General features: G+C 41.3%; 1 pseudogene; it reads left to right on the top strand.

Moving 5' to 3' along the window:
* Positions 1-362: 362 nt before the first annotated feature.
* LOC129008072 (mitochondrial nicotinamide adenine dinucleotide transporter SLC25A51-like) lies at positions 363-2,003 on the top strand (annotated as a pseudogene).
* The last annotated feature ends 7,565 nt before the right edge of the window (positions 2,004-9,568 follow it).

Here is a 9,568-nt window from a genome sequence, read left to right as displayed (position 1 = left end):
TGAGCCAGCAGTGGCAACCCTCTGGGGTCCCCTTCCACACTATGGAAGGTTTGTTCTTTCGCTCTTTGCAATAAATCTTGCCACTGCTCACTCTTTGGGTCCACACTGCTTTTATGAGCTATAATACCGCCAAGGTCTGCAGCTTCACTCCTGAAGCCAGTGAGACCACAAGCCCACCAGGAGGAACGAACAACTCCAGACGGGTTGGCTTAAGAGCTGTAACACTCACCGCGAAAGTCTGCAGCTTCACTCCTAAAGCCAGCGAGACCACGAACCCATGAGAAGGAAGAAACTCCGAACACATCCGAACATCAGAAGGAATAAACTCCAGAGGCGCCACCTTAAGAGCTATAACACTCACTGCGAGGGGCCGCGGCTTCATTCTTGAAGTCAGTGAGACCAAGAACCCACCAATTCCGGACACAGAATCAGTTGAGTCTCTTAGGTTCCCCGCTCTTTCTCCTGTGGTGGGTGTTTGTCTCCTTGCTGGGCGACCTTTCCCGCGAAGGAGGTTGTGCCTTAATTCGGTCGCGCCCTGGGCTGGGGAGGCACCTCCCTGGTGCGCAGGAACCGCAGGGGCGGGTAGGAGCCTGGCTCTGCCTGAGCTCCCGCGAGAGCAGGGCTGGCACCTCGCAAGGGCCCCTGCTTCCCGGGAGACTGGGATTTCTGGCCTCCTCACCTCGGGACCCCTGACTGTGGAGTGTCAAAGACGGAAGGAACAGGGCTTAGTGATCTTGTCCAACCCCCTCCCCGCTTTTCACAGATTGGGGAAATGGACGCCTGGAGAACGGAAATCCAGTTATCAAAATTGACTCCAGAAGAGAGAACCTAACAGAACAATAACAATGGAAGAAATTAGGAATATTATCAAAAAGCTATCATTGTGTTAAACTCCAGGCTTGGATGGTGTTACAGGTTAAAAAAAAAAAAAAGTCCTTCATGAAAAAGAAAGAACTTAAGCAACATGATGGATTCAGAAGCTCATGGAAAGAGACCACCAATGCTAACATCTTCGAAACAAGATATGTCACCGCATATTACAAATTTGGTGAAATGAAGCATTACTTGTGTGGCTGCTGTGCAGCCTTCAACAACGTCGCAATCACATTTCCCATTCAGAAGGTCCTCTTTCGACAACAGCTGTATGGCATCAAAACCCGGGATGCAATACTTCAGTTGAGAAGGGATGGATTTCGAAACTTGTATAGTGGAATCTTTTCCCGATTGATGCATAAGACAACTACACTTGCACTTACGTTTGGTCTGTATGAGGATTTATCCTGACTTCTCCACAAGCATGTCAGTGCTCCAGAGTTTGCAACCTGTGGCGTGACAGCAGTGCTTGCAGGGACAACAGAAGCAATTTTCACTTCAGACATTGCTTCAAGACCACAAGCATCATGACAGATTTGCCAACACTTAGGCTTTCAAGGCACTGAAATGTCGTGGAATTGGAGAGTATTATCGAGGGTTGGTGCCCATTCTTTTCCAGAAAGGACTCAGCAATGTCTTTTTTTTTTCGGCCTTTGAGGTCACATTAAGGAGCATCTGCCTACCGCGACGACTCACAATGCTCATTTGGTCAATGATTTTATTGGTGGAGGTCTATTGGGTGCCATGTTGAGATTCTTGTTTTTTCCAATTAACGTTGTAAAAACTCACATACAGTCTCAGATTGGTGGGGAATTTCAGTCTTTCCCCAAGGTTTTCCAAAAAATCTGGCTGGAACGGAACAGAAAACTGATAAATCTTTTCAGAGATTCTCATCTGCATTACCATCTGTCCCTTATCTCTTGGGGCATAATCAATGCAAAGGTTATATGAAAAAAACCATCAGTTAAGTGCCACTTATCAACTGAATAGACCTTCTAAGAAGAATGCAGTTTGGCCTCTTTCTTAATTGGCCAAATACAAGTTGGTGTCATAACTCCAGGCCACAGTGAGTTATAGGCAAAGCTGTTTTCCTTAAGCATCAACAAAATAGAATAAAAGGTTCCAAAAGGAAAATATAAGGGGTTTTTTTGGTGTGTTTTGTTTTGTTTTTTATCATTACCTAAGATATTTAGGCTAATTGCCTGGTAAATAGCTGTCCATCTGATGGCCTTTGACAGGGAACCTAATCCCCAAAATAGGATTCTTTTTCTCAAACCAGTCTTGAAATCTTCTGCATTGAAACATAAACGGCTGTGACTGGCCAGAGAGAAGGTCCTCAGTGGGCAGGGGCTCCTCAGGCTTCCTTTGTTACTCCATTGCTTGCTTCTCTGCCCCCAGGGGCAGCTGCAGAGGATAGTTTTCATTAAGCTCAAGCATATGGCAAAGAGGCAGAACAGAGAAGAAAAACAGCTTATTAGGTATAGGCTTTTCATGATAAATTGCTTGTATTAGTTTTGAAACTAAGCCCCTATTGGATAGTTGTTATACTATTTCTATTCGGATACGGTAGATCAAGGAGCTATGAAAGTTCTCATTTTGCTCTGTGGGTTTGAAAGTTTTCTGTTTGATTCTGACTGTGGCCTTCAACCCTTCCAAAATATCCTTATGTTAATTTCACTTATTTCATTGTCAAAAGATGAAGGGACTTAAATTTTGTAATAGGTGTTCCATCAAGTTTTCATATTAATTGTGTATAGATAAAATTCTGTTTAGCTTAGTTGCTTTGAATTATTGGTGCCATCTCAGCAAAGGACTGTGGTTATTTTTCCCCTTGAGTAGGAGTTGGTCATATTCAAGCATCCTGTTCTCTTAAAACTCTCCTTTTAAAAAATAAACACTTCCATAACATTTTGTTTTAGACGTTTATTAATGCAATCCCACTTCCCCTCACCCTGGGTTTCTAAATATTACAGAGCAGGGAAAAGGGCTCAGGATAGTTTTCACCACACAGTGTTGGGTGTCTTTTATTTTACTCTTGGAAATAGAGACTCTGTTAGAGTTTTGACATTTTGGGAACCCAGTTTTACCATTGTGTCAGTAAAACAATAAGATAATTTGAGAGCATATGATCTAAATAAACACATTTCAAGGGTTAGTTTGAATTCTAAAAGTAGGTAATAGCCAAATAGCATTCTTATCCCTTAACAGATGAAAACTTCTTTGTCAAAGGAATTGGAAAATGTGAAAATATTTTTTTCAGATGAAGCAAAATGACTCATGTGCCACTTGTAATTGACTAATGAAATATAAGAGACAGACTGAAAAAGTGGATTATGAATCTTAAAACCCTTTCTGTAAATATTATGTAGTTAAAGATTGATTTCCAGCATCTGACATGATGGCGGGTTTCTTGTTAACCAGTTTTTCTTCTTTCTGGGTAATTGCCTGTGAATATGTGCACATACTGACCAAAATAAAATCAGGACCTCAACTTGGTAGTTTACTTAAAGTTTCTGGGCAAATAGTCTGTAAAAGCTGTTTACCTCTAAATGCTGTGTGGCTGGTTAAATACAGTGAACATCCTTCTTCCAGCTATAAAGAATGAAGCATATTAAGTATTAGCCAGGCAGTAATGAACTTAATAGCCATACAGCAGCTCTGTCTGACAATGCTGTGCTGGATATTGCAGTTTACTTTCAAGGTGCACATGTAAGGATTTAAAAATAATAATAATTTGGCACCAAATAAATACGAAATAAATATGAATAGCATCCTTTGGCCTATTAAATAGAGTCAGGATTTGAAGGGAGTTGAGTTTGAGAAATGAATGAATAAAAGCACCTTGGTGCCTGATCCCCTCATTCATGTGTGCACTTCACAGGCGTGTCCAGCTACTCAGCACAGGGCATGTGGGTTAGCCTGGGGTTATGCCTTGGCCCTGGGAATAAACACCACTGAGCCTTTGATTTTGTTGGGCTTCCTTTTGTCTTTACACTCCATACAGGTGGTAGAAATCTGAAGCACTTTTGTGAAATATAAGCTAAGTGAGAATTCTAAGGAAAATGCTTTGGTTTCTGCTGTCTCAAATAAGTGGCATTTAAAAACAATTATTAATAAATATTTTTAGGCTGGGCGCGGTGGCTCACATCTGTAATCCCAGAACTTTGGGAGGCCGAGGCAGGTGAATCACAAGGTCAGGAGATCAAGACTATCCTGGCTAACACGGTGAAACCCTGTCTCCACTAAAAATACAAAAAATTAGCCAGGCGTGGTGGCGGGCTCCTGTAGTCCCAGCTACTCAGGAGGCTGAGGCAGGAGAATGATGTGAACCCAGGAGGCAGAGCTTGCAGTGAGCTGAGATCATGCCACTGCACTCCAGCCTGGGCAACAGATCATGCCACTGCACTCCAGCCTGGGCAACAGAGCAAGACTCCATCTCAAAAAATAAATAAATAAATATTTTTAAAGCTTTCAACTTAATTTTTTTTTTATTTCTTTGTCACTTTTTACAGCTTTTGAAGACCAGACTGCAAATATATTACCAGGGATGGTTTTGTGTTGTCCTATAGACTTCTTAAATTTGACAAAAAATTCAGCAGAACTTGTAACCAACAGCTTTGTCTGAACTTGAAGTCAAAATGTGTTGTTAATAAGAGATTCTAACTATTGCTTTTACCTTCAGTGTGAACTAGTGTGGTTCAATAATTTTGAAAAGGCAGGCTGGGCACAGTGGCTCATGCCTGTAATCCCAGAATTTTGGGAGGCCGAGATGGGCACATCATTTGAGGTCAGGAGTTCAAGACCAGCCTGGCCAACATGGTGAAACCCCATCTCTATTATACAAAAAAATTAGCAGGGCATGGTGGCACATGCCTGTGATCCCAGCTACTGAGGAGGCTGAGGCAGGAGAATCGCTTGAACCCAGAAGGCGGAAGTTGCAGTGAGCCAAGATAGTGCCACCATACTCTAGCCTAGGCGACAGAGCAAGACTCCATCTCAAAAAAAAAAAAAAAAACTTGAAAAGGCAAACATGATTGAATATCTGAAAAGCTTTAAAAGTGCCCTTTCTGTTACATATGTGGCACAAATGGCTCATGAGAGCAGGACATTTATGGTCTTATGTCCTATACTTCATGTCTGATGCCATCAGAAATGTTATAGATTCTGCATTTAGAGTGATATGATCCCTCAGGACTGCACCACAGAGTAAACACAACCTTTATATGGTGGTGAATATGTGTGTCTTTCTTGTTTCATTTGTGGCTGGGGACAAAATCGATGTGTTTGTCTAAATAGTCAATATTCATCTTAACATGTTTGGCTGTGTAATCACCGGCTATATTGTGAACTGTGCAATAAAACAGAAACGTGTGTATATAATTACCTTTGGGTACCTGAAATTCCCAAGCCCAGTTACAATGTAATACTCAGTATAAGGCTGTGCAAACATGTAAGGAAATAATGGTGGTCGATGGGATATATGAAATGGGATCTAGAGGGCTTTGAGTGAAGCCAATCATGTTGAACTAACACTGGTTCAGTGTAGATGAAGTAGAGTGAGGGGTAGGCAGTCATAAAATGAAGGGAGAACAGGAGATTACATTTGAAGAAAGGGTAAGCACTCAGACTTGGTTTCTTTTAAATTAAAATATTTCTTTTAACATATGCAAATGCATATCAAAGACTTGAACAGGCATTCTCTTGAAATTTGAGAATTTTTAGTTTTTAATGCTGTCTTTGTTTAATATTAAATATATGTTGCCTAGTGGCTCCCAAATTTTGTGGGAGTCTCTAAATGTTTCCTCTTAAAGGTTCATTATTAAAAGTGGTTAAGCACACAATGCTATTTTTGTTTGATAGTTTGAGTTTTATGACCATGAGTTTAAATGAAATCTGTTAAATGTTTCAGAGTTAACACTTTTTTTGGATAATTTGGAATAAAGTTTGTTTTTCAAATCAAAAAAAAAAAAGAAAGAAAGAAAACCCTGACTAATACAGACTGCAACTCTTAGATGAGTCCTAGTGCTGAATCAGGCCCAGACACAGTGGACTGGGCAAGGACGGCACATAGGGGCAGACAAATTACTGAGACACCAGCTGGGGTGCTAAGGGAGTGCTGATATCATCCTCCCCTAAGCCCAGGCTGCACAGTTTGTGGTTCCAAAGGAGAACTCAGCCTTCCACTTAAGGAGAGGAGAGGGAAGAGTGGGGAGAACTTTGTCTTCCATCTTGAATACCCACCCAGCCACAGAAAAATAGGGCACTAGTCAGAGTCACAAGGCCCTGGCTCCTGGATAACATTTCCAGACACACCCTGGCTCGAAGGGAACCCACAGCTTTGAAAAGAAAAACCCAGTCCTGGTGCCATGCATCACCCACTAACTGAAGAGCCCTTGGGCCCTGAATAACCAGCAGCAATACCCAGGTACTATAGTGAGGGCTTTGAGTGAGCCTCAGGACTTGCTGCTTCAGGTGACACTTAGCACATTACTGGCAGTGGTGGCGATGGAGTGAAACTCCTTCTGCTTGAGAAAATCAGAGGAAAAAGTAAAGGAGGCTTCACCTTGCACTTTAGGTGCCACCAGCGCCACATGGGGTAGAGCACCAAGCAGGCTCTTGGGGTGCCCAATTCCAGGACATGGCTCTTGGCATTTCTGGACCTGCCCTTGGACAGAGGAGACCCCACCACTCTGAAGGGTGACTTTTAAGCCACAACATTCACCACAAACTGATTAAAGAGCCCTTGGGCTTTAAGGGAACATTGGTATTAGTCTGGTGGTACTCCCCATAGGCCTGTGGTGGTAGTGGCCATGGGGTGAGGCTTCTCTGCCTTTAAAAAGGGGAGGGAAGAGTGGGAACAACTGCATCTTGTGGTTTGAGTGCCAGCCTAGCTGTAGTACAATAGAAAACAGGTAAATTTCTAAGGTTTTGGACTCTAGTCCCTGAATCCTGGTTGACACCTCTAGACCCAACTGGAACCTGAGGATACTCACCACCCTGAAGGGAAGGACACAGGCCTGACTGGCTTTGCCACCTGCTGATTGTAGAGCCCCAGGGCCTTGAGTGAACATAGGCAGTAGCCAGAGAGTGGCTATAGCAGACCTTCAGCAAGACCTTGTGCTGTGCTGGCTTCAGGTCTGACCCAGACCAGTCACAGTGGTGGTGGCCACAGGGGTGCTTGTGTCACTTCACCCCCAACTTTAGGTGGCTTAGAACAGAGAGACAGACTCAATTTGTTTGGGAGAAGTAAGAGAAGAGAACAAGAGTCTCTGCTTGGTAATCCAGAGAATTATCCCGAATATTGTCCAAAACCATCAAGGCAGTACCTCTACAAGTCTGCAAGAACCACAGCTTTACTGGTCTTGGGATGCCTCCTAAAACACATACAGCTTAGATCAAAATACTCAAATCTGTCCAGATATCTGGAAAGGCTTCCCAAGAAAGTTGAGTACAAAAAATCCCAGACAGAACACTACAATAAATACTTTAGCTCTTCAGTGCCCAGACACTGAAGAACATCTGTTAGCATCAACACAATTTAGAAAAACATGACCTCATCAAATGAACTAAATAAGGCACCAGAGACCTATCCTGGATAAATAGAGATATGTGACTTTTCAGACAGAAAATTCAAAATAGCTGCATTAAGGAAACTCAAAGAAATTCAAAATAACACAGAGAATAAATTTATAATTCTATCAGATAAATTTAACAAAGGTATTGAAATAACTAAAAAGAATTAAACAGAAATTCTGGAGCTGAAAAAGGCAATTGGCATACTGAAGAATGTCTCAGAGTCTTTTAATAGCAGAACTGATCAAGCAGAAGAAAGAATTAGTGAGCTTGAAGACAGGTTATTTGAAAATACTCAACAGGCTGGGTGCAGTGGCTCATGCCTATAATCCCAGCACTTTGGGAGGCCAAGGTGGGTGGATTGGTTGAGGCCAGGAGTTTGAAACCAGTCTGGACAATATGGCAAAACCCCATCTCTACTAAGAATACAAAAATTAGCTGGGTATGGTGGTGTGCACCTGTAGTCCCAGCTATTTGGAAGCCTGAGGCACAAGAATCACTGGAGCCCAAGAAGCAGAGGTTGCAGAAAGCCTGGGCAACAGAGTGAGACTGTGTCTGAAAAAAATAATAATAATAATCAAAAAAGCAAGAGAATAAGGAATAAAAACCAATGAAGCACACCTACAGGATCTAGAAAACAGTCTCAGAAAGGCAAATCCAAGAGTTATTGGCCTTAAAGAGGAGGTACAGGAAGAGATAGGGTAGAAAGTTTATTCAAAGGGATAATAGCAGAGAACTTCCCAAACCTAGAGAAAAATATTAATATCCAAGTACTAGAAGGTTATAGAACACTAGGCAGAATTAACTCAAACAACACTACCTCAAGGCACTTAATAATCAAACTTCTGTCCAGGCACAGTGGTTCATATCTGTAATCCCAGCACTTTGTGGGACAGATGCAAATGAATCACTTGAATCCAGGGGTTTGAGACCATCCTGTCTCTGCAATAATACAAAAAATTAGCCAGGTATGCTTTCATGTGCCTGTAGTCCCAGCTATCAGGGGTCTGAGGTGGGAAGTTTACTTGATCCTAGAAGGTTGAGGCTGCACCACTGCACTCCAGCCTGCGTGACAGAGTGAGGCCCTGTCTCAAAAAATGACAATAATGATAAAACTTTTAAATGATAAAGAAAGGATTCTAAAAGCAGCAAGAGAAAATAAACAACAGACAATGGAGTTCCAATACATATGGCAACAGACATGTCAGTGAAACCTTACAGGCCAGGAGAGGGGGCATAACATACTTAAAGTGCTGAAGGGAGAAAATTTTTACCCTAGAATAGTAAGTCTGGCAAAAATATCTTTCAGACATGAAGGAGAAATAAAGATTTTCCCAGACACACTAAAGCTGAGAGATTTCATCAACACTAGTCCTGTCCTACAATAAATGCTAAAGGGAATACTTCAATCAAAAAGAAAAGGATGTTAATGAGCAATAAGTAATCATCTGAAAGTACAAAACTCACTGGTAATAGTAAGTACACCGAAAAAGACAGAATATCATAACATAGTAACTGTGGTGTGTAAACAGCTTTTATCCTAAGTAGAAAGACTAAACACTGAACCAATCAAAAATAATAGCTATGACTCATAGATGGTATATAAGATATAGATGGTACAATAAGATATAAGTAGAAACAACAAAAAGTTTAAAAGTCGGGGGATGTAGTTAAGATGTAAAGTTCTTATTAGTTTTCTCTTTGCTTATATGTTTTGTTGTTGTTGTTGTTGTTCATGCAAACAGTGTTAAGTTCTTACTGGCTTAGAGCAATGGGTTACAGGATAGTATTTGCAAGCCTCATGGTAACCTCAAACCAAAAAAACATACAATAAATATACAAAAAAATAAAAAGCAAGAAACAAACCATATCATCAGAGAAAATCACCTTCACTAAAGGAAGACAGGAAGGAAAGAAAGAAGGAAGAGAAGTTCACAAAACACAAAACAAAAAAATTGGTTGGAGTAACTCCTTATTTATCAATAAAACATTGATGTAAATGGACTAAAATCTCCAATAAGAAGATATAGAGTGTCTGAATGGATTAAAAAAAACAAGACCCATTGATTTGTTGCCTACAAGAAACATGCTTCACCTATAAAGACACACATAGACTAAAAAT

The sequence above is a fragment of the Pongo pygmaeus genome, chromosome 9 (assembly GCF_028885625.2).
Source record: "Pongo pygmaeus isolate AG05252 chromosome 9, NHGRI_mPonPyg2-v2.0_pri, whole genome shotgun sequence".
Lineage (NCBI taxonomy): Eukaryota > Metazoa > Chordata > Mammalia > Primates > Hominidae > Pongo > Pongo pygmaeus.
Note: the sequence above shows the minus strand (reverse complement) of the source record. Positions and strands in the feature narration are given on the sequence as shown.